The 22,220-nt window shown below is 43.9% G+C and overlaps 1 pseudogene; it reads right to left on the bottom strand.

Moving 5' to 3' along the window:
- Nucleotides 1-1,184: 1,184 nt before the first annotated feature.
- Nucleotides 1,185-21,500, bottom strand: LOC140724614 (extracellular calcium-sensing receptor-like; annotated as a pseudogene).
- Between the last annotated feature and the right edge of the window lie 720 nt (nt 21,501-22,220).

Raw genomic sequence — 22,220 nt, forward strand, 5'->3', positions numbered from 1 at the left:
GAGGCTTTTTCCACTAGGAAAGGTTAAATGTTTAAGGGGGACTTAAGGGGGACATAAAAGGGGGGTTTCAATACTCAGATTGTGGCGAGAGTGTAGAAAGCGGCATCGCAAATGGTGGAAATGGTTCGACTTCAACACTTAACTGAACATGTGGAGGTACTTGGATGGACGGGTATGGAGGGCTATGGTCCGGGTGCATGTCGATGAGTGTCAGCAGAGACTAGAATTAGTAATCATGGATTGCGGGTGAAAGGTGAAATGTTTAAGGAGAACATTGGAGATAAGTCTTCAAACAGATGGTGGTGAGAATTTAGAACAAGTTGCCAGCATAAGTGGTCGATTTCAACATTGATTAGAAATTTAAATAATTATATGAATATAAGAGGTCCAGGATCAGGTCGATGGGACTGGGCAGAGGAAGATATCGGCACGGATTTGATGACGATTTGCTCTAGATCTGTACTGTAATGTTCTCTGATTCTATGACTCCATTTGGCAAAGAATATGTGAATTGTCCACTATAAAATCAATTGCGAAATAATAAAGTGGAGAAGGGCGGTATTCAAAAAATAAAACTACTCAACGACAATAGAACCTGCGTAGTTTATTCTTCTCATTGAAAGATCCATTTCATCCCGCCATCACAGAAACACATTGCACTTTATTCTGTATAATCAGAAAGCTAATGTATTTCGAATCTGGCTGCTCACGACAATTTCATTCCCTTTCCGACAATGAAATACATTTACAATATTTGAATCAGGTATCTACCAATTGATAAGGAAAGAGAGGACGCCTTCTCATAGGGAACGAATTAAACATATTTTCCTACACAGTTCATTCAAAAAACATCATCAATATTCCCCAATTACAATCCACAACGGCAGTAAATTCGTAGAAGTACAAAATAAAAAAATTGTATAAAATGTTATCTTAGAAGTACTCTGTGTCAATAAATTTATTCACATCGCTATGATCTTGCCCTTTGTTCTTTACCTGCGCTGCACTTTCTCTGTCGTTTTTAAACTAATTGTGCATTTTCATTGCTTTACCTTGTTCTACATCAATGCACTCTTTTATTAAGTGATCCGTATAAAGAGTATGATAGGTTTTTCAGTGCCTCTTGGTACATGAAAAAATAATACAACAATATCAGCAAACTAATGTCAATGCTTCTTCACGATTTACGAAGACAGTTTTCCTATCAAATACTTCTTTGTGTTTTTCCCAGGCTTCAACAATATGGTGTAATATTTTGGTGCAAAGATACAGAAAAGTAATCCAAAACTGGGAGCCAAAATGGCGAACACTTCACGGCCACACTGAATTTCCCTTGAGAACTGACATAAGATGGAATGAGAGTTATCCAATAGCACAGAAAATTAACATGCTAAATGTGATATATTTCGCCTCATTGAAATTGTCCGGCACATTTCGTGCCAAAAAAGCAACAGCAAAACAAGCTAATGACAGACAGCCACTGTAACCCAGAACGCAGTAAAATGCTACATCCAATCCCACATCACATTCCAGAAGGATCACTTCGTTCAAATACCCATGTTTTTAAGAGAGAATTGTGGGTGATTTGATGAGCCAGACGGTACATATTATGCATTGTAACAGTGTAAGAAGAAACACGGTCAGGCGTTGTTGCAGGAGATGGAACCACTTGGTCACATTAGAGATTGGTAGTTTTGCCTGGCATGCCATCACCACAACAACAGTCTTGCCCAAAACACATGACACACAAAGGGACAAAAGTTACAGCAAACATGCTGTGGCGTAGCATACAGGGCCATGTAGTCGGCTCGGCAATGAATGTGATTGAACAGAGGAAGGAAGCTGAGCTCCGAATTGTTGGCCTTCACGATCGGAGTGTCTTTGTGTAGCACGAAAATGCCACCTATCGTGACAGTAATGCAACTTCAGCTCAGCGACAAGATCGTCAGAACAAGCCCGATCACCTCGGCAAATGAAAGAAAGTCAAGCTGATTCTGTATGCATTTGTCTTGCTGGTCGTTGGACCAGGAATCGTTGGAGCACCTCATGCATTCAATTGAATCTTGAAGTAAGAAAGTGAAAAGTGATTTAAATAGTGGACTGTAGATTCCTGCAAACACTTAAGCGACGAAAATATTACGTGTCCATACCAGTTGTGTTACTGATCGCCCCTTGGGCGCAAGGAATCCAATCAAAGCAACAAATAGGCTGCCCCTTACGAGCTGCTTTTCTTATTCCAGGGGAACAACCGTTCGAACAAACTGCCCGGGGGTCCTCCAAGCAAAACATCGATAATGTGTTAGTCTTTTCTTTTTAAAAGAAATTTCACCTGGATGGAATCAAAAACTAGATGGCATATGGTTTGAGAGGAGAAAGATTCAAGGAATGATTTGAACGGCAGCTTCTTCACCCAGTACATATTGGGTACATGGATCTATCTTCTGGTGAACTGGCTGAGGCAGGTGCAATAACAATATGTAGAAGGTACTTGGACAATTACATGCAGGAGAAAGGATCAGGGGAATGTCGATCAAACATGGGTAAATGCGGTAATCTTTGGTTGGCATCTAGGTCTGCAGCGAGAGATTGGGTCAAATGGTCTGTTGCGCTGTTGTCCGACTCCAACGCTCTGATGTTCTCTATGGTAGGCGAACGTACATACACTGTGCTGTTCGGATAAATTATTAGTGTGAAATTTCCGCCAGTATTTCACGGAAAATACAAACGCGTTATTGAGAACTGTGAACGCCGACGAAAACACATGGCTGTCAATAACAAGTTCTAAAACTAAAGAGAAAGTGAGACAAATGAATAGATAGATAGATAGATAGATAGATAGATAGATAGATAGATAGATAGATAGATAGATAGATAGATAGATAGATAGATAGATAGATAGATAGATAGATAGATAGATAGATAGATAGATAGATAGATAGATAGATAGATAGATAGATAGATAGATAGATTTGTTAACACTGCATACATATCTTCATGCATTGCCTCTCTACGACCACCAATCCAAACAAGAGAACCTTCCTTTATCATGATGCGGAACGGTCATAATGTCCAACGATCAAAACAGCGGCATTCCCCTTGCTATTCACCTGCCAGTTGACAATATCACACGTAGCCACCGAGTCTCCATTTTCGTCGAAATTTACCCTTTCCCCGAGGCGAGATGGGTAATTTAGCGATTGCATGTAATGCAAAACCTATCAGAGGGAGACACACACGATGCAACATGAGATCTGTCAACCAACATATTGTATGAACATAGACAGTTAACTGGACTGTGTTCGAATAATTAGGTCAGTTCTACGTACCTGCCATGGCTCAAAATTTGAAATGTTTGCACAAGTTGATTCCAAAATGGGCCTTCACCTTTTTTAAACGAAAACATAATGTGAAGTGCTTGGGCTTTTGCAAAGGTTGCCTCATAAAGCTGTTGGTCACCCTTAGCTGAGAGACCTTCGTGTAGGTGTTAGACACAGTCTTTAGGCTCTCCGTTCCTGCACATTGATGAGGCTGTGCTGCGGGCGTTGTGCTCCCTGTGATATTCTCTCATATTTTCAGGCTACAGCCGAAAGTCTTTTCCCATAATTCTTCAATTAATACATTTCCAGGATAGGCAGATGGATGAAAGCTGGTTAAGAAGTCTTTGAACCGCGGTATATTCAGGTTACGTACGACGATCCCGATTGCCCCTATAACGAACTTCTTGTTCTCCTCTGGAGAAAGAAGCGAAGTGGAGATCTAAGTTTCACTTCCTACCCACTGGATGCCAGAAATATTTTGTCGAACAATTTCTTTCAACAGAATGGTCGTATCGCCTTGAACGAGAAAAGCTACCACGACTTTAGTAGACGCTGCCCGTATAACCGCCTCTGAGAAGGCCTGTATTCCAAAGTTGCCATAATCATTGTCGTTCCTTCCAAACCTCTTGACAAGTTGCGCCAGGGCTTTACCCTGGTAGTAATCTCTTGGAATCGTTCGAAAGAACGACGAGAATTGTCGACTGTCGCTGAGAAAGGCACACGTGGCGAATTGACTAACCTGGTCAGATACCATATGGAAACAGCAAAACAAAGAAATTAGTTTAGTCTCGAGTGTATGAAGTCCGAGAAAAAAGCTGAAAAAAGTACTGCAATAAGCCTATTGGATACATATATATGTTCATCAATTAACAGAGCATGTAATACACATTTCGGACCAGCTCTCCTATGCCATCCTATATGCCCACTGACTTCGTTCCATTTACCCATATTTGGCCTCTAAAACCGTAAGCCTTTCTGGTCTATGTACCTCTCCAGTTCCCTTTTAATTGTTTTAATTTGCCTGCCTCAAATAATTTCTCTGTTCCACATACTCGCTGCCTTCTGTGTGAAAAGGCTTCCCCTAAGTTTCATTTTAAATCTGTCCCTTCTTATCTGAAACCGATGCTCTCTAGTACTTGATTCACCCACTCTGGAGGGAAAAAAGCTCCGTATCGATATTATATCGATCTTGTGCAGAGAATGGAGGAAATACTTTAAAGTTAGGGAAGCAGAAGAGAGAGTACAAAAAAAAAAACCTTTCGGATCAATAACCCATCACCAGTTTTCTTTGCACACTGTCAACATTTTCTGTTTTTAATTTCAGATTTCCGATGTGGCCACGATGGGTGGAGCTTTATCGTTGATCTATAAGACAGCTAAGAGCGAAATTAACCATGAAACCGATTAGCCGAGTAGGGTGCAACAGTCAAATGGACCAGTCCTGCCCCCATTTCTCAGCTACAGTACGCATGCCTGTCTCCATTTCAAGGCATCCCTAATTCCGACATTGCAATTAAAATAAAATCGTTGTTGTCGATGTGCGGGCCTGCGTATCAAGGCTGCACAAACAGAAAGACATCACGCCAGGTCCATTAGCAGTCTGGATGGACGGATAAAGGTTGATCAGGAACCCAATAGCTTTCGCGGTTCTGACAGTGCGTGGTAGGATGGGCATATGTTTAACAGTCATGAAAAAAACTATGAATAATTTATGTATTTTAATGTGAATGATATTTGTCCGGCGCTATCTGCCCATGGTACTGCTGCAAGTAAGCTTTTCTTTGCACATGTACACATATTTCCTGTTGCAGATGGCAATTGCGGATACAATAGAGACTTTTAATAGACTCTTAAATAATAGACTCCTTTAATAAACTCTAAAATAGAGGCCTATGTGGTAAGGAAATTCTAGACAAGTTCTAGTGTAGGTTACATGGTCGAAGGGACTGTAATGTGCTGTGTATGTCTATGTTCCATGTTCTAATCAACAAACTGTGAGGTTCGAATCTTTCTCAGTAAGCTTTACTTAAATCACTGTTGTTCAATTAATTGATTAATACAAGAGGTATTTCCTATATCTTGCACCAAATCCACTGTTCAATCAGGTAAGATCTATTAAAGCAAATGGACAGTCGGCCTTTTGGGTTGACACTCTTGATCTGGACTGGCGACGCCGTCCCTTCTTCAAAACTACACGTACAAAAGCTGGATGAACTCAGCAGGTCGGGCAGCATCCGTTGAAAGGAGCAGTCAACGTTTCAGTTCATCCAGATTTTGTACGTGTTGATTTGACCATAGCATCTGCAGTATACTTTGTGTTTCCTTCTTCAAAACTGTCGTTTGATTGATCCACCGAAGGTGAATGGTCTACACCCGAAACCTCCAGGATTTCGATTGTCACACCAGGCGGTAGTGCTGCCTTGCAACACCGTTGAACCACGACATCTATTGCTGTTGGTGCGGAGTTTTCACATTATCCCTGTGGTTGCACTGCTGACCCCTCCGTCCTAATCATATGCAGTAGGTGAAATGCACAAATATAGTGCAATGGAAACAGGAAAAACAAAACTATTTCACCACCAGGAAATAAGAGCACTAGGTGCTGTAAATGGAGCCGCTTTCTGGACGCTGGCAGTAAAAGAATCATCTTACCATGGGAACTTTGAAAGGACCTGTTAATTTCGCAACCGCCAGGGACAGCGAAGACCCCGATTCCGCCACGATGGCAGGGACCAGTGAGGGCGGGGTACAGGACTCCGGCTGTAATGTTGGGTCCGGTCCATTGATCAGTTCGAAAGCCGCTTTCACTGAGAATCGGGGTAGACTGCATGAATCATAAATCCTGTAGCCCAGTGTAATACTTAGAAGCAGAGATAAACAGGAGTCCCGCTCAACTCTTCAATCGGAAATATCATCGCCTGAATGAAGCGGAATGCTCAAAATTCAAAACTGTTGGACAGAGATGCATGGTAAATTAATGAATTGGGAAGCTGGATTATTATTGTTACATACGCAGAGAGGGTGCGTTCGAGACAGGCAATTATGTGTAAAGTTGTCACACGCTATCTGTGATGTTAAGAGTCAATTTTAATGCACTAAGTTTCGGCATAGAACCTGTCCGTAAGCCTGCTTTGCATGCTTTAAGACGTTATTATATCCCACGCCCGAGTGGGAAGAAGAGAGAATATATGGGAATTTTTGGGGTCTTTAATACCGAGGCTGGGAGAACAGATTAGATTACCTGTACGTTAAGCCCTGTGCACACAAATAATTTCTCTGATGTATAATGTAGGTAATTTGTGGAAGTAAAAGATTGATGAACACTCGATAACAGCACTGATAGCACAGTCATTATAAACTAAAAGAGAAAGAGTTAACGCTACAGTTCAAAGATCTTTTACCAAGAAAAAGAAAATACGAAATCATTTTAATTTCGCCCTTTTCAGCATTTATATTCTCATTTCAATTCTCAGCATTCCTGGATAGATATTATTTGTTTTCAGCACATAAATGCGTTTCGATTGACTTCACATGAGTCAAGAACTTAGCGATCAGGCAGCATCTGTGGAGGAAAATGGATACTCGACGTTCGAGGTAGAACCGGTTAGATGATATGTGCGACTTTTGTGACCTAGAAACGTAGATTGAAAGAACAAACATATTATTTTGCCGTTTAGCTGTATTCAAAACCAATTTGACTAAAACGAATTTCTGCAAGGCAAAATGTAATCACATTTACTGATAATACCATCTAATTTTACGATAACACCAAATAGTTAATCAGCACAGAGTTTCGTTACCAAGTCAGCAAAACAGCAAATATTCTGAAATACAGTCAAAACCTTTCTGCTGTAGTTATAGTGAGCTGAAACCCCTCATTCAGAACCTGATCGTTTAGTACAATTCATTTGCATAAAATGAACTGAAACTGCACTGGTGGTTCAATACTGTTAAAACAATTTGTATTGAGGGTAGACCAATTTAATCATTTTTACCTGTCAGAAAGTGAGATTGCTTTGTCTCGTAATGCGACAGAATAAGATGTGCAAATGCTGGGAATCTTGAGTAACACCTACACACACACAGAATGCTCAAGAACTCAACAGGTAACCCAGACATCAGGAAGGAACGCGATCCGAATTCTCGGCTGTTTCCGTACATGGTGCCTAAAGTGCTAAGATGCTCCAGCATTCTGTGTGTGTTGCTCAGAAAGTTTTTTCCTTTTTTTTGCTATTTCCTTTGAGAATGTAAGTGACTAATGAGAAATGTAATTACGCGATTTCTTAAAATAATTCCAGAATTTCAAAGAGGACTTGAATTGTTAGAATAAATTTTAAGGACTACCTGTATCTGTTGTGGATATCTATTTATGTATTCTTACCTTGTAACGGATAACATAATATTTGCCAGTATTGATGGGATTTATGAGAGGACCGTTGCCTCCATGATAAATTTATTGAATTCTAGACTATAATATTATAGGCAAACACGAGGAAATCTGCAGATGCTGGAAATTAAAGCAACACACAGAAAGTGTTGGTCGAACGCAGCAGGCCAGACAGCATCTATATGAAGAAGCACTGTCGACGTTTCGGGCCGAGACCCTTCGTCACCCTTCCAACAACATTTTGTGTGTGTTGTTACAATATTATAGGCATCGGCCAGCTGAAGCACACAGAGAAATTAACTTTGATTCCATCACCGACAATGTTACATCTGTAACAAATCCTGCGGTCTGCAACTGATAAATTCAATAACAAAATCAGAAAATGCTGGGAAAACTCAACAGGTCAGGCAATACCCGCGGACAGAGAATCAACGTTGAAAGTAAAGAGCGAACATCCTTCACGGAAACAGGAAAAGAGAAAAAAATCGATTTTGTTTTAAACGACAAACACATTTCTCGCCAATCTAAACTGACCTTTCACTGTTCACAATTCTCGGTCCGGTTTCAAATGAAAGTTCCGAGTTCTCTGTACGGGAGTGTAGAGCAATGATTCTGCCAATGTCCTACTTCCTTCGATGAACTAAACAAATCAAACATTTCCCTGCGCTTACATATCACATTACCAGGTGACACTGCAAAAGGTAACAATAACCTCCAAATTATCACACAATACATACTTCCTTTCCTTCTGACTGTTGCTGACAAAGGACAACGCAGTTTTACATTGGAGCTCATGCTTGGGCAAACAATGTTGCTTCTTCTGATTAAAGACGTGAAGTTCAGGAGGGAATAAATCGGCATTTAATCTAATTTGAGACATAAACAAAGGAAAGTAATTCACTGTGTCATGTTATACAAGGAAAACAGGACTAAAGTCAAGTTCATCTTCAGGGAAAAGGAAAATAACCGAATTATTTATAGAAAGTGGCTAGTATTGACTGTGATCATAAACATTTCAGCTCTTGCCTGACTATCCTGTATTCCATGCATGAAAACATCGTATCTTGAAAAGCACTGATTTTTGTTTAAAAAAAACAAATCGTTTGCTGAGCCAATTAGAACTCCAGACATTATCAAAAATAACATCCATTCCAATGAATTGAAACTGAGAGACTTTACGGTCTGATTTAATTTAATTATGTATTTCCTGCTGGATTATACGAAACGATATACAATATATAACAGTTACCAACTGAATTGTTTGCCGTCATGCACAATAAAATTCCCATAATCCGCGACACATTGTCGTCTCCATTTATCCTTTTCCCTCCTCTGTCGTTATTTCCACACTGCCCTCCTCCAAATTCTTAGCAAGTCTCCTTCCCTTGATAATCAAAGACACTCGTGGTCGAAGTGTGTCCTCACAAATTCCATCAGTCCCTCCCATCCAGAAATCTTGGGTGAATCAAGAGTTTCGCAGAGTGCCGTGGGCTAAATCGGTGACGTTCAGAACTGGCAAGACAAAAAAATAAAAGAGGTCCCAGTCTGACCTCAGGAAAACCATCTCCCGTGCAAAGTGGCAAACCCTGACTAAACCTGAATCACACAAGGATGCTCAACAGCTGTGACAGTGCTTGAATGTCATTAGCTCCCTCAAAGCAAAACGAAGCAACATAAATGACAACAATGTTTCGCTCAATGCCTTTTATGGTCGCTTTAATTGCCAGAGCACAAAGGCACCTTCACGAACCTCAACAGCCCCCGCTGACCTCGGTGACAGAAATGTGTGCAGATTAACACTTTCAATCTCGTAAAATTGGAAAACAAATGGCTGAAAATGACAGATATAACAGTGACAACTGTACAGTGCTGCACTTTTAAAGAACAGACCAGTGTCAGACACATATAGAGAACGGTCGGGCACTGCGGAGCAGGGTGCAGGAATGCAGATCCAGAATCCGTTAAAAGTAACTTCATGGGTAGATAGGCTTGCAAACAAAGGTTTTAACACATTGGCTTTCATAAATTAAAGTACTGAGTACAGGAGTTGCGATGCTATTTTGAAGTTGCATGTGACATAATTTGGAGTGCAGTGTGCTATTGAAGTCGTCTACATCGATGCGAGTCCCAGGTTTCTCACAGAGAGGTGTGTGCCTGGAATAGTGATAAGGATATATATGCGTGTGACTTTTTAATCGACATTGAGATAGGCGATACAGGAGGCTCCGGTGACGCCATCGTCGTGAATGGCAGCTTTCGTCAATAGCTCCTCCGGAAAACGCATATTTTGCCCATCTTTCGAATGTATTTGAACTGATAAGAGGGGCAAGAATGGGGAAATAGAATGGAAATTTTTTTAAAAAACAACACTGCAGAGCCTGTGGACGAGAGGAGTGCAGCGAGAGGCTCCCCTACCCGACCGCGTGCTAGCGAGGCTGACGATGGGCCTTGTTCAGGTGAAGCGGCAAATATGGTCAAAATTTTGAAAGAGATACGGGAGTTCCAAAAAGATATGAAACAGCAGCTACATGATATTAAGTCAGAGCTCGACAACGTCAATCAAAAAATAGCGGTGGCAGAGACTCGAATTGAGAAGGTCGAAGATCGCGTGCAAAACATGGAACAGATGCTAAGGAAGACGGTAAAAATATTAAATCAACAAAAAGGTAAACTGCTTGACCTGGAGGGAACATCAGAGCGGAGAAATATCAGGATATACAACATTCCCGAAGGAGCGGAACGTTTGTGTATGACGGAGTTTGTCAGAAAGTTGCTGCGGGACGCGCTGGAGCTTCCCTCGACTACGGAGCTGGAAATTGAGAAGGCGCATCGTGCGACCGTCCCGCGGCCTACCCGAGGCAGAGAAGATAAGCCACGCTCAAACGACCGTCCCGCGGCCTACCCGAGGCAGAGAAGATAAGCCACGCTCAATAGTAATTAAATTCCTTCGATACAGTACTAAGGCGGAGATTCTATGGTCTGGGGTAAGAAGAGGGTGTTTTTAGACGATAAATTAATATATTTCGATCAAGATTACCCCCTGCCCGCGGTCCCGCAGAAACGTAAAGAATACTCTGAAGGAAAGCGAATGCTAAAACAAGAAAGGGTTAGATTTCAAACTCCGTACCCTGCTAAACTTTGAGTGTTTTATCAAGATGGGATCCAACTGTATCAGACAGTGGAAGAGGCGACTACAGACATGAAGGCCAGAGGGTTGCCCGTCAGCGTGATCAAACCGAGGGAAAGCCTGGCAGAGGAATTATCCCGCTCCGCTTGGGAAATAGTGCGAAAATCGAGAAGGCAGGAGACGGGAGGAGACCGAAAGAAGTATATCAGGAAGAGACTGTGAGTTTTCTCAAAGACGGACCTCACCCACTCCAGAACAGCCATAAGGTTTGGCTAACTTTAAAAATGTTCAGAAGCTAAACGGAAGCAAAAGTAGATGGTGATACACGTATCTCGAGAAATACTTATTATAATGTGAATTTTATATTACTCAGTTATTCCTCTTCATTCGCTCACTTACTCCTTTTTCCCCAACAAAATGAGAATATATATATAAGTGTGTGTATGCGTGTATGTATGCGTATATGTATATATGTGTGTGAGTGCGTGTGTGTGTGTATATATATATATAGGAAAAGTACACAGGGAAATATTTTCTGTATAATGGATTTATTCACTGACATTTATAAATACTGCAATGGGGACCCTCAACTCACAAGTACGGGGGTTATCCCCCACAGCTAGACATTTCCTCAAGCTCAATCCAGGGTCATCTACTAGAGACCTCGGCCTTGGAATCACACTTTTGTTCCCTTTTTTGTTATTATTTGCGTTTCTTGCTTCTTATTTGTTCAGGGAATAGATCGATTAAGTTTTATTCTGCTAACTTCAATGATACATTAACAGATAAATACAGATGGCTCAGGACAAAGGAAAATTAATTTCTTTTAATGTCAATGGGCTATTAAATCCAATCGAACGTAACAAAATTCTATCCAAAATGAAAAAAGAACAAACCCATATTGTATATTAACAGGAAACTCACGTAAGTGATAATGTGCATAGAAAACTAAAGAGAATGGGATTCACTAATATATTTTTCTCCTCATATAAATCAGGTCATAGGAGAGGAGATGCTATTCTTATCTCAAGTAAGCTAAATTTTGAAAAGGTATTCGAAATGGGAGATAAGGAGGGCAGATATATTCTGGTAAAGGGAAATATAGACGGAAATTCAGTTACTCTATTGAATATATACGCACCCCCGGGAAGTGATATTGGTTTCTTTCAGAAAATTACTGATAATATGGTAGCAGAAACAGAAAGTCATCCGATATGTGAGGGAGACTTAAATTTACAATTGCAACCAAAGTTAGACTCTTCCAACAGAAAGACCTATGAAACAAAATCCTTAGTTAATACACTTTTTGACGACGTTGGTTTAATTGACATATGGAGGGACCTTTTCCCCAACGGAAGGAATTACACACATTATTCTGCTCCCCATTCTGTATAAACAAGAATAGATTATTTCGTAACATTTGGAAAAGACAAAGACAAAATAATTACCGGTGGAATTGGGACAATAGATGGAGGTGACCATGCACCTATACATTTAACTCTTGATTTTGACCCACAACCAAAGAATACTATTTGGAAACTAAATTCAAGTCTACTCAATAATCCGTACTTTAAGGAACAAATTAAAAAGGAAATTGGTCTCTACTTATAATTCAATGATAATGGAGAGGTTTCACCTCCCATTTCATAAAATACTCTGAAGGCTGTCCTAAGGGGGAAAATTATAACGATATCTTCATATAAGAAAAAAATAAGGACTAAAACATTAGAGGAATTACAAAATTGGCTGAAGGAACGAGACAAAAAACACAAATTGAATTTGGCACAGGATACAATAGAGGAAATTTTTAAAATTAGGAATGAAATTAATAGTTTGGTTATGCAAGAACGCAAGAAAAATTTAATGTTTCTGAAACAGAGACATTATGAAAGTGGATCCAAGTCTATGAAAATACTTGCGTGTAAACTGAAAAAAAGATAGCAGAAAATACAATTCGTACAATTAGGGATCCAAGAACAAAGGTGATTAAAAAAAATAAGTTATGTGAAATTCAAGAAACTTTTGAAGTGTTTTACAAAGCTGTATGTTCCAAAGTTCCAGGGGGTAGCATAACCCAAATTGACATCTTCCTGAATTCTCGAGAGTTACCCACTTTAAGCGAAGAACAAAATAGAACGATTAATGTTGACATATCTGTAGTTGAATTAAAGGCTGCAATTAGTAGGCTTAAATTAAGCAAGTCACCAGGATCAGATGGGTATAGGGCAGAGTGGTACAAAGAATTTAAAAAAGAGTTAATTCCTGTTTAACTCCCCACACTGAATTGGGCTCTAAAAAAGGCATAAACGCTACCAGTTGGAAGGAAATGATAATCTCAGCTATACTGAAAGAAGCCAAGGATAAAATGGAATGTGGGTCATTTAGACCAATATCCATTCTTAATGTAGATTATAGATTATTTACCTCCATCATGGCCAAACGATTAGAGGAGTTTCTACCCATGCTGTTACGTAACGATCAGACAGGTTTGATACGACTACGCCAAACACAAAACAATATATGAAGTGCACTTCACATTATGGATCATATACAAAAAAAATAAAATCGAAGCAATAGTGATAAGCGTGGACACTGAAAAGGCATTTGTTTCGGTTAATTGGAATTTTCTTTAGAGTTTTACATAGATTTGGTTTCCATGACACAATTATTAAAACTATACAGACACTATATGACAACCGTACTGCTAGGATTAAAATCAATGGATATTTATCAAATAGTCTTACCCTAGAAAGGGGCACGAAACAGGGTTGTGCGTGGTCATCGGTAGTCTTCGCATTATATCTGGAACCATTAGCTCAATACATCAGACAAAATGAAGATATCAGGGGAATTACTATTAAAGGGAGAGAGCATATTTTGACTTGCTACGTGGATGATATTTTGAGCTATCTAGGGCAACCAAACATATTCTTTACCTAATCTGATGCAATCCTTTAAACAATATGGTCAATTATCAGCATACAAGATCAACATAGATAAAACCCAATTACTTTCATATAACCATTGCCCACCAAGATAAATTGAACGTATATATCCCTGGGCATGGAAAACAGAGTCTATCAAATAGTTGGGCATCATTATGCCAAAAGATTTGGTAAAATTATCAGAATGTAATTATCAGCCTTTATATTTTAAAAAAAAGGAAGATATGGGAAGACGGAACCTGAATTCTTTTTTTTAGTCTCAGTTCAAGGATTGAGTCTATTAAAATTAATTTACTGCCCAGAATGTTATATCTCTTTCAGGCCCTACCAATAGAGATTAATCGAAATCAATTCAATGAATGGAACAAGATGTTATCAAGTTATATTTGGCAAGGTAAAAGGCCTAGAGTTCATCTCAAAACTTTGCAGTTAGCAAAGGAAAAGGGGGCATGAGGCCTACCTTCTCTTAGTGATTATTATTTTGCAGCACAGTCGAGAGCTGTGATATGTTGGTGCAACCTATCATACGACGCTCAATGGTAAAACATTGAGGAGCGGGTACTTCCCATCCCCATACAAGCAATTTTGGCTGATAACAACCTGCAAAGGTACATAAATACTCTTGATAACCCATGGGTGAAATTGACTCTTAAAATATGGAAAACTACTATAAAAAATATAATCCAGTGGGAGATATTGCAATTCTTAAATGGTGTGCATATGACTCGGATTTTACACCGAATAAACTGGATGCTAGATTTAACGACTGGACAGCTAAAGGAATAACAGTTCTTTGCAACACAATGAAAGGAGGAACACCGTTCAGATTTGAAATGCTTAAAGAGAAACACATTAGAAAAACAAGATTTTTATCGGTATTTACAGATGCGACAATATGTTAATAGGGCGCTTAAAAATGTAACCAAGGCAAGTAAATACTTGAGAGCTATTTAGAAAAGCATATAATTCAGATAACAATAGTAGAATCATTTCAATCATGTATAAGGGTTTGTCAAATCTTAAAACACATTCGACTTGATACATTAAAACAAAATGGGAGAAAGAAGGAGGGAAGATTATATCTGAGGAAGAATGGACAATAATATGGAGGTATGAAGTGTACCAGTTCACAGAAATGGAGGGAGTTCGGACAGAAAAACTTGATAAGATATTTTATTACACCCTCTCAGAAACCCCATTATGATAGTAACCTCCGTGTTTGCTGGAGAAATTGTGGAAATCAAAATGCAAATCATTATCATATTTTTTGGGACAGCCCTGTTATCAAAAACTATTGGAGGGGGATACACAATGCCCTACAAGACATCTTTAAATTTGAAATAACCTTAGAGAGTAAGACCATATATTTTGGGTATATACCTCAAGGATGGTTGAACAGAGATAAATATTTAATGAATATACCGTTGGTGTCTGGTAAAACGAGTCTTACTAGGGAATAGTTATCACAGGAGAGCCCAATTTTAAATGCATGGATAGAAATTACAATGTACATTTACAAAATGGAGAAGATAACAGCATCTGTTAATCAGCTTTCACCCTTCAGCTGCAAACTCTGGTTGTAGCCCCAGACAAACTCAGTGGAAAAAGCCTGCTTGCATTGACCCTATTATAACCTTAACTTTGTATATCTCAGTAGGTACAGATGGCGCCATGGACGGCAGCTGAGTTGTGTACTCTGAATTGGCAGTGTAATTTTTTGCTTCTCTATTTTTTATGCATTTCTCTTGCCCGAAGCTGAGAGTCAAATGAGGTATGATCGACAGACTGTTTTAAACAATGGCATTCAGTCATAAAGTTCCGCCATTCATCCGTTGGGACCACCTGCTCGCAAGAAACACAGGAGGTGCATTCACCACGCCGACATTACCAAGCAGAAGGAGGGGAGGAAGAAGAGCCGGCGTCTTGGCTAGGTTAAGACAACCCTCAAATCGCCTGCCGCTCCCTCACATATAACTGACCAATGTAGAGTCTCTGGACAACAAGCTGTGTGAGATGAGAGCCAGAATGTCCTACCAGAGGGAAACGAAACACCGTAACATCTTATGCTTTACCGAAACCTCGTTGTCGGAGGAGACAGCAGATCCAGCTATCGAATACATCGGATTCTCTCTGTTTCGAGCGGAAACGTCTTAAAACATCGCTGGGAAAAGTAAAGGATGTGGAGCAAACTTCATGCTAAACAATGGTTCGTGCGACCCAGGTGGCGTGGACGACCTCAAGTCCTTTTGCTTCGCAAATATGGAGTAGCTTATGTTGCCATGTTGACCCTCCTACCTTTCGAGAGAATTCACGTCTGTTGTTATTACAGCTGTGTACCTTCGACAGGAGACCGATATCAACCTGCCTCCGAATAAACTATGTGAAACCATCAACATCCCTGAAACAGAGAGACTTCGACTCAGAATTCGAATCACTACGGAGCCTTGGACACCGAATAGAACCTCCACGGAGCCTGGGACTTGAGCACAGGAACACTGAGCCTTGGACTGGAGACTTAAGCACAGCATCACTGAACCTTGGACTTGAGCACAGTAACACTGAGCCTTGGTCTGCAGCACACGAACACTGAGCCTTGGACTGCAGCACACGAACACAGAACACAGAGCCGGAACCCCTCCTTGGGAACAGGACGTAGGGCCGGGGCGTTACTCAGAGTCAGGACCTCTGCTTGGGTACAAGACATAGGGCCTGGAAACATACACGGAACACAGAGCCAGGACGCCTCCTTGGGGACAGGACATAAGGTCTGGACTCATACACCGACACTAAACACAGGGACACAAGGAGACCGTTCCAAGCTCAACGACAGATAGTTCTTTCTGTTGGCGTGGCAAGGCTCCGGTCTCACTCCGGTGGCTGAAGTTGACGGCGATACGGGCGAGGACGCAGGCGTGGGTTGCTGGCAGTGCTGTGGGTAGCAAACAGGGCTACAAGCGTAGGTTGCAGGCACGGCTACAGGCCAGGCTTCAGAGGGAAGGAAGGGAACAGTCCAGCCTCAGGGTAACGGCAAAGACAGTCTGACTTACCCAACGGAGGCAAGGACAGGAAGTGACAGATCCCACCGTAGGGTAACGGCAAGAACGGCCTGACTTGCCCCACAGATGCAAGGACAGGATACCGACGAGGCGAACCAGCAACCACACTCGAACACAGGACCACTTATATTCTAGTTCCAATATGAGTATCAGGTGCCTGTGATTAAGGCCAACTGAAACAACGGACAGCCGGAAGACCCGGAGTCCGGAGTCCACGGACCGGACCATGACACAAGAAGGTTGAAAGAGTGCAGAGAAGGTTTACAAGGATGTTGCCGGGACTTGAGAAACTGAGTCACAGAGAAAGGTTGAATAGGTTAGGACTTTTATTCCCTGCAGCGTGGAAGAATGAGGGGAGATTTGATAGAGGTATATAAAATTATGATGGGTATAGATAGAGTGACTGCAAACAGGCTTTTTCCACTGAGGCTAGGGGAGAAAAAAGAGCAGAGGACATGGGTTAAGGGTGAAGAGGGGAAAGTTTAAAGGGAACGTTGGAGGGGACTTCTTCACACTGATGAGAGTGTGGAATGAGCTGCCACATGAAGTGGTAAATGCGGGCTCACTTTTAACATTTAAGAAAAACTTGGACAGGTACATGGATGAAAGGTGTATGGAGGAAAGATGGTCCATGTGCAAGCCAGTGGGACTAAGCACAAAAATGGTTCGGCACAGCCAAGAAGGGCCAAATGGCCTGTTTCCGCGCTGTAATGTTCTATAGTTCTATGGTTTTAACTAGCGATCTGCAGATCACTAGATCGACGCCTTATCCACTTCGCCACGCGCCACAATGGAGATATTAAAGAAAAACCCATTGTTCCCTATTTAGCGTCCTTCTGTACCTATTTTACAATTCTGAACTTATACGCGGTAAGTATTGACATCAACTTGATTATAAGTTCTTACATTTGTATCAATTCTATCTGGTCTTAAGACAATATCAATAAATGATAATGCTTGGAATTTGGTTCGCATGTCACCAAAACTGCCAATGTTACAAACTATAGCCTAAGCTCTCACAGTTCTGATTATTGTAACTTCAAACTTTGTATTCTGATTCCAGCATCGAAACAGGAACTTCCGAATCGTTTAGTGTAATTCATTTGTAAATATCATGAAGGAAATTGGCGGGACTTGAAGACCGACGTATATTGGGAAAAGATGAATAGGTTAGGGGTTTTTCTGTGAACGTAGAGGACTGAAGGGAGATTTGATAGAGGAATACAAAATTATTAGCGGTATAGATAAGTGTAGAAACAGGATAGTCTCAGTGGTTGGGAATATGTTGGAGTCAATTGTTAAGTATAAGGTTATGGAGTACTTGATTACACAGGGCAAGATAAGACAATGTCAGCATGTTTTCGTTCGGAGAAAATCTTGTCTGAAGAACCTGTTGGACGACTTTGAAGAGAATACAAGTAGGAAATATAAAGAGTATGCTGTAGCGGTGTGTTAAACACACAGCTAGAAATAACGCCACACAGTCTGTAAGGTGCACTCCAGACTAGTTTATTCAAACTTCGCGGCACTAGCTTTTACGCAGTTCCGTTCCCGCTCTCTCCGGGCGGAAATTACGTCAGAGGTGCATTACAAAAGTCTCTTCCCGCGCGCGGGCTTTCTCCCCTTGCTGGTGAAGAAGAAGGCCCAGCGCCAATTTGGGGCTGGCCTCTCTGCCGACGCGCGCGCCATTTTGTGAGCCGGTTCGCCTGCGTAGAAAGTGAGTCGCCACATAATACGCCCCCCCCCCCCGCAGAACCGGCGATACACCCCCAAATGCCCACAATCTGAATCAGTCTCTGTTTGGGCGGTGTGCCTCTGCGCCGCGGTGCCTGAACCTCGACCGGCTGCGCCAAGACAACATGGGCCGGTTTGAATCGGTCCACCGTGAAAACTTCCTCTTTCCCCCCAATGTCCAGGACGTACGTGGACCTGTTGTTCCTGATCACCTTGAACGGCCCGTCGTACGGCCTCTGTAGCGGTGCCCGGTGTCCGCCCCTTCGTACAAATACAAACTTACAGTTCTGCAGGTCTTTGGGTACGCAGGTCGTGATCTTGTCCGTGCTGTGAAGTCGGTACAGGGGCCAGGTTGCCGAACCTTTCGCGTAGTCTGTCCAGGGCTGCTGCCGGTTCTTCCTCTTGCCCCCTTGGTGCTCGTATGAACTCTCCTGGGACAACCAGGGGCACGCCGTATACCAGCTCGGCCTACAAGGTGTACAGATCTTCTTTGGGTGCTGTGCGGATTCCAGGCAGGACCCAGGGAAGCTCGTTCACCCAGTTAGGCCCTTTCAGGCGGGCCATGAGAGCCGGTGGAAGCGTTCCAGTCGTCCGTTCGGGCTGTGGGTTGTAGGCAGTTGTGTGGCGTAGCTGTGTTCCCAACAGGCTGGCCACAGCCGACCACAGGCTGGAGGTGAACAGGGCGCCTCTGTCGGAGGTAATGTGGGCTGGTATCCCGAAGCGTACTACCCAGGTTGCAATCAGCGCTCGGGCGCAGTAATCAGCGGTGGTGTCGGTGAGCGGGACTGCCTCTGGCCATCTCGTGAAACGGTCTGCCATAATTAGGAGGTACTGCGCTACCCGCGGCACTGCCAAGGGCCCCACGATATCCATATAAATGTGGTCGATCCTCCGGTGGGTGGGTTCGAAATGCTGCGGCGGGGCTTTGGTGTGCCGCTGCACCCTGGCTGTTTGGCATTGCGTGCACGTTTTGGCCCATTCCCTGACCTGTTTGCGAAGTCCGTGCCACGCGAACTTGCTGGAGACCATCCGGACGGTTGTCCTGATAGATGGGTGCGCCAAGCCGTGTACGGAGTGGAAAACCCGCTGCCGCCAGGCTGCCGGGACGATGGGGCGAGGTTGGCCGGTAGCCACGTCATACAGGAGGGTCCTCTCACCTAGGCCTACAAGGAAGTCCTGCAGCTGTAAACCACAGACTGTGGTCCTGTAGCTGGGCATCTAGTCTTCTGCCTGCTGCGCCTCCGCCAGTGCTGCATAGTCCACCCCAGAGACAGGGCCTGGATAGCTGATCTGGAGGGTGCGTCCCCCACGACGTTGTCCTTTCCCGAGACATGCTGGATGTCCGTCGTGTATTCGGAGATGTAGGACAGATGTCGCGGCTGGCGAGCCGACCAGGGATCGGACACCTTCGTGAATGCGAGGGTCAACGGTTTGCGGTCCGTGAACGCGGTGAACGGCCTGCCTTCTAAGAAGTACCTGAAATGCCGGATTGCCAGATATAGTGCCAACTGCTCCCGGTCGAAAGTACTTTACTTGAGTTCGGGTAGCCGTAGGTGCCTGCTGAAGAACGCCAGGGGTTGCCAGCGCCCCTCGATGAGTTGCTCCAGCACCCCCTGACTGCTGTGTTGGATGCTTCCACTGTGAGGGCGGTTGGAACGTCCGTTCTGGGGTGCACCAGAATTGCGGCGTTTGTCAAGGCTTCCTTGGCTTTAACGAAAGCGGCCGCAGCCTGTTCGTCCCAAGTAATGTCCTTGCCTTTACCCGACATCAGGGTGAACAAAGGGCCCATGATACGTGTTGCTGAGGGGGAGGAAGCGGTGGTAGAATTTCGCCATAACAACGAACTCCTGCAAGCCTTTGACTTTGTTGGGCCGGGCGAAGTGGCAGATTGCGTCTACCTTGGCGGGCAGGGCTGTTGTTCCGTCTTTCGTAATCCTGTGGCCCAAGATGTCGATGGTGTCGAGTCAGAAGTGGCATTTGGCCTGGTTGATCGTGAGGCCGAAATCATTCAGGCGGGAGTAGAGCTGGCGGAGTTGGGACAGATGCTCCTGACGGCTACTGCTGGCTAAGAGGGTGTCGTCCAAATAGATGAACGGAATGTCCAGGTCGCGTCCCACCGCATCCATTAGCCGCTGGAACGTCTGTGCGGCATTCTTCAGGCCGAACGGCATTCGGAGGAATTCGAACAGGCCGTACGGGGTGATGAGTGCTGTTTTGGGGATGCCTTTAGGTTGTACCGGGATTTGATGGTATCCCCGGACGAGGTCTACTTTGGAAAAGATTCTTGCCCCGTGCAGGTTTGCTGCAAAGTCCTGTATGTGCGGCACGGGGTAGCGGTCTGGAGTTGTAGCCTCTTTCAGTCTGCGGTAGTCGCCGCATGGTCTGCTTTGGGCACCATGTGCAGGGGAGAGGCCCATGGGCTGTTGGACCGCCGTACGATCCCCAATTCCTCCATTCACTTGAACTTCTACTGCGCCAGGTGGAGCTTGTCCGGGGGGAGCCTTCGTGCGCGGGTGGTGGTGAGGTGGGCCCTGGGTCGGAATGTGGTGCTGTACTCCGTGTCTGGGCATCGCTGCCGTGAACTGCGGTGCCAGAACCGATGGAAAGTCCGCCAGGATTCTGGTGAATTGGTTGTCAGACAGCGTGATGGAGTCCAGGTGTGGAGCCGGCAACTTGGTTTTACCTACGGATAACGTTTGGAAAGTCTTGGCATGGACCCAGTCTTTTCCCTTGCAAGTCTACCAGCAGGTTCTGAGCTCGCAAGAAGTCCGCCCCCAGGAGTGGCTGGGCCACGGCGGCCAGTGTGCAGTCCTACGTGAATCGGCTGGGGCCAAACTGCAGCTGCACTGTGCGGGTGCCGTAGGTCCGTCTCATGCTGCCATTTGCAGCCCTCAGGATGGGTCCTGGCTCCCTGTTACGGGTGTCGCACCCCATCGGGGGTAAGACGCTGATTTCCGCTCCGGTGTCGACCAAGGAGCGGCGTCCCGACTGCTTGTCCCAGACGTACAAGAGGCTGTCCTGGTGGCCAGCCGCCGTAGGCATTAGCGGCCGCTGGCCCTGGCGTTTCCCGGGAACTTGCAGAGCGGACGACAACGGCGGGCTTCTGTGCCCCACCGCTGGTGGTAGAAACACCACTGTTCATTGGCCTCCTCACTCCTGCCTCTGGCTTGTGTGCGCTCTGGCCTTCTGTTGGGAGCGTGGCTTGGTACTCTGTCCAGTGGACGCCTCACTCTCCCTCTTGGTTTTCCACAGCACGTCTGCCCGGGCCGCCACCTTCCGGGGGTCACTGAAATCTGCGTTGGCCAGTAGCAGATGTAAGTCCTCGGGCAGTTGCGCTAGGAACGCCTGCTCAGACATGAGGCAGGGCTTGTGTCCTTCAGCCAGGGCCAGCATCTCGTTCATTAATGCTGACGACGGCCTGTCTTCCAAACCGTCCAGGTGCAGCAAGCGGGCAGGTCGCTCACACCGTGTGAGGCCAAAGTTCCCTATGAGCAGTGCTTTGTATGCTACATATTTGCCTTCTTCCGAGAGTGACTGTATGAAATTCTCAACCTGAGCGGTTGTCTCCTCTCAAGGGAGCTCATCACGTAATAGTAACGCGTGGAATCAGAAGATATCTGCCGTTTCTGGAACTGTGCTTCTGCTTGGTCAAAC

This window comes from Hemitrygon akajei, chromosome 3, assembly GCF_048418815.1.
Source record: "Hemitrygon akajei chromosome 3, sHemAka1.3, whole genome shotgun sequence".
In the NCBI taxonomy this organism is placed as follows: Eukaryota; Metazoa; Chordata; class Chondrichthyes; order Myliobatiformes; family Dasyatidae; genus Hemitrygon; species Hemitrygon akajei.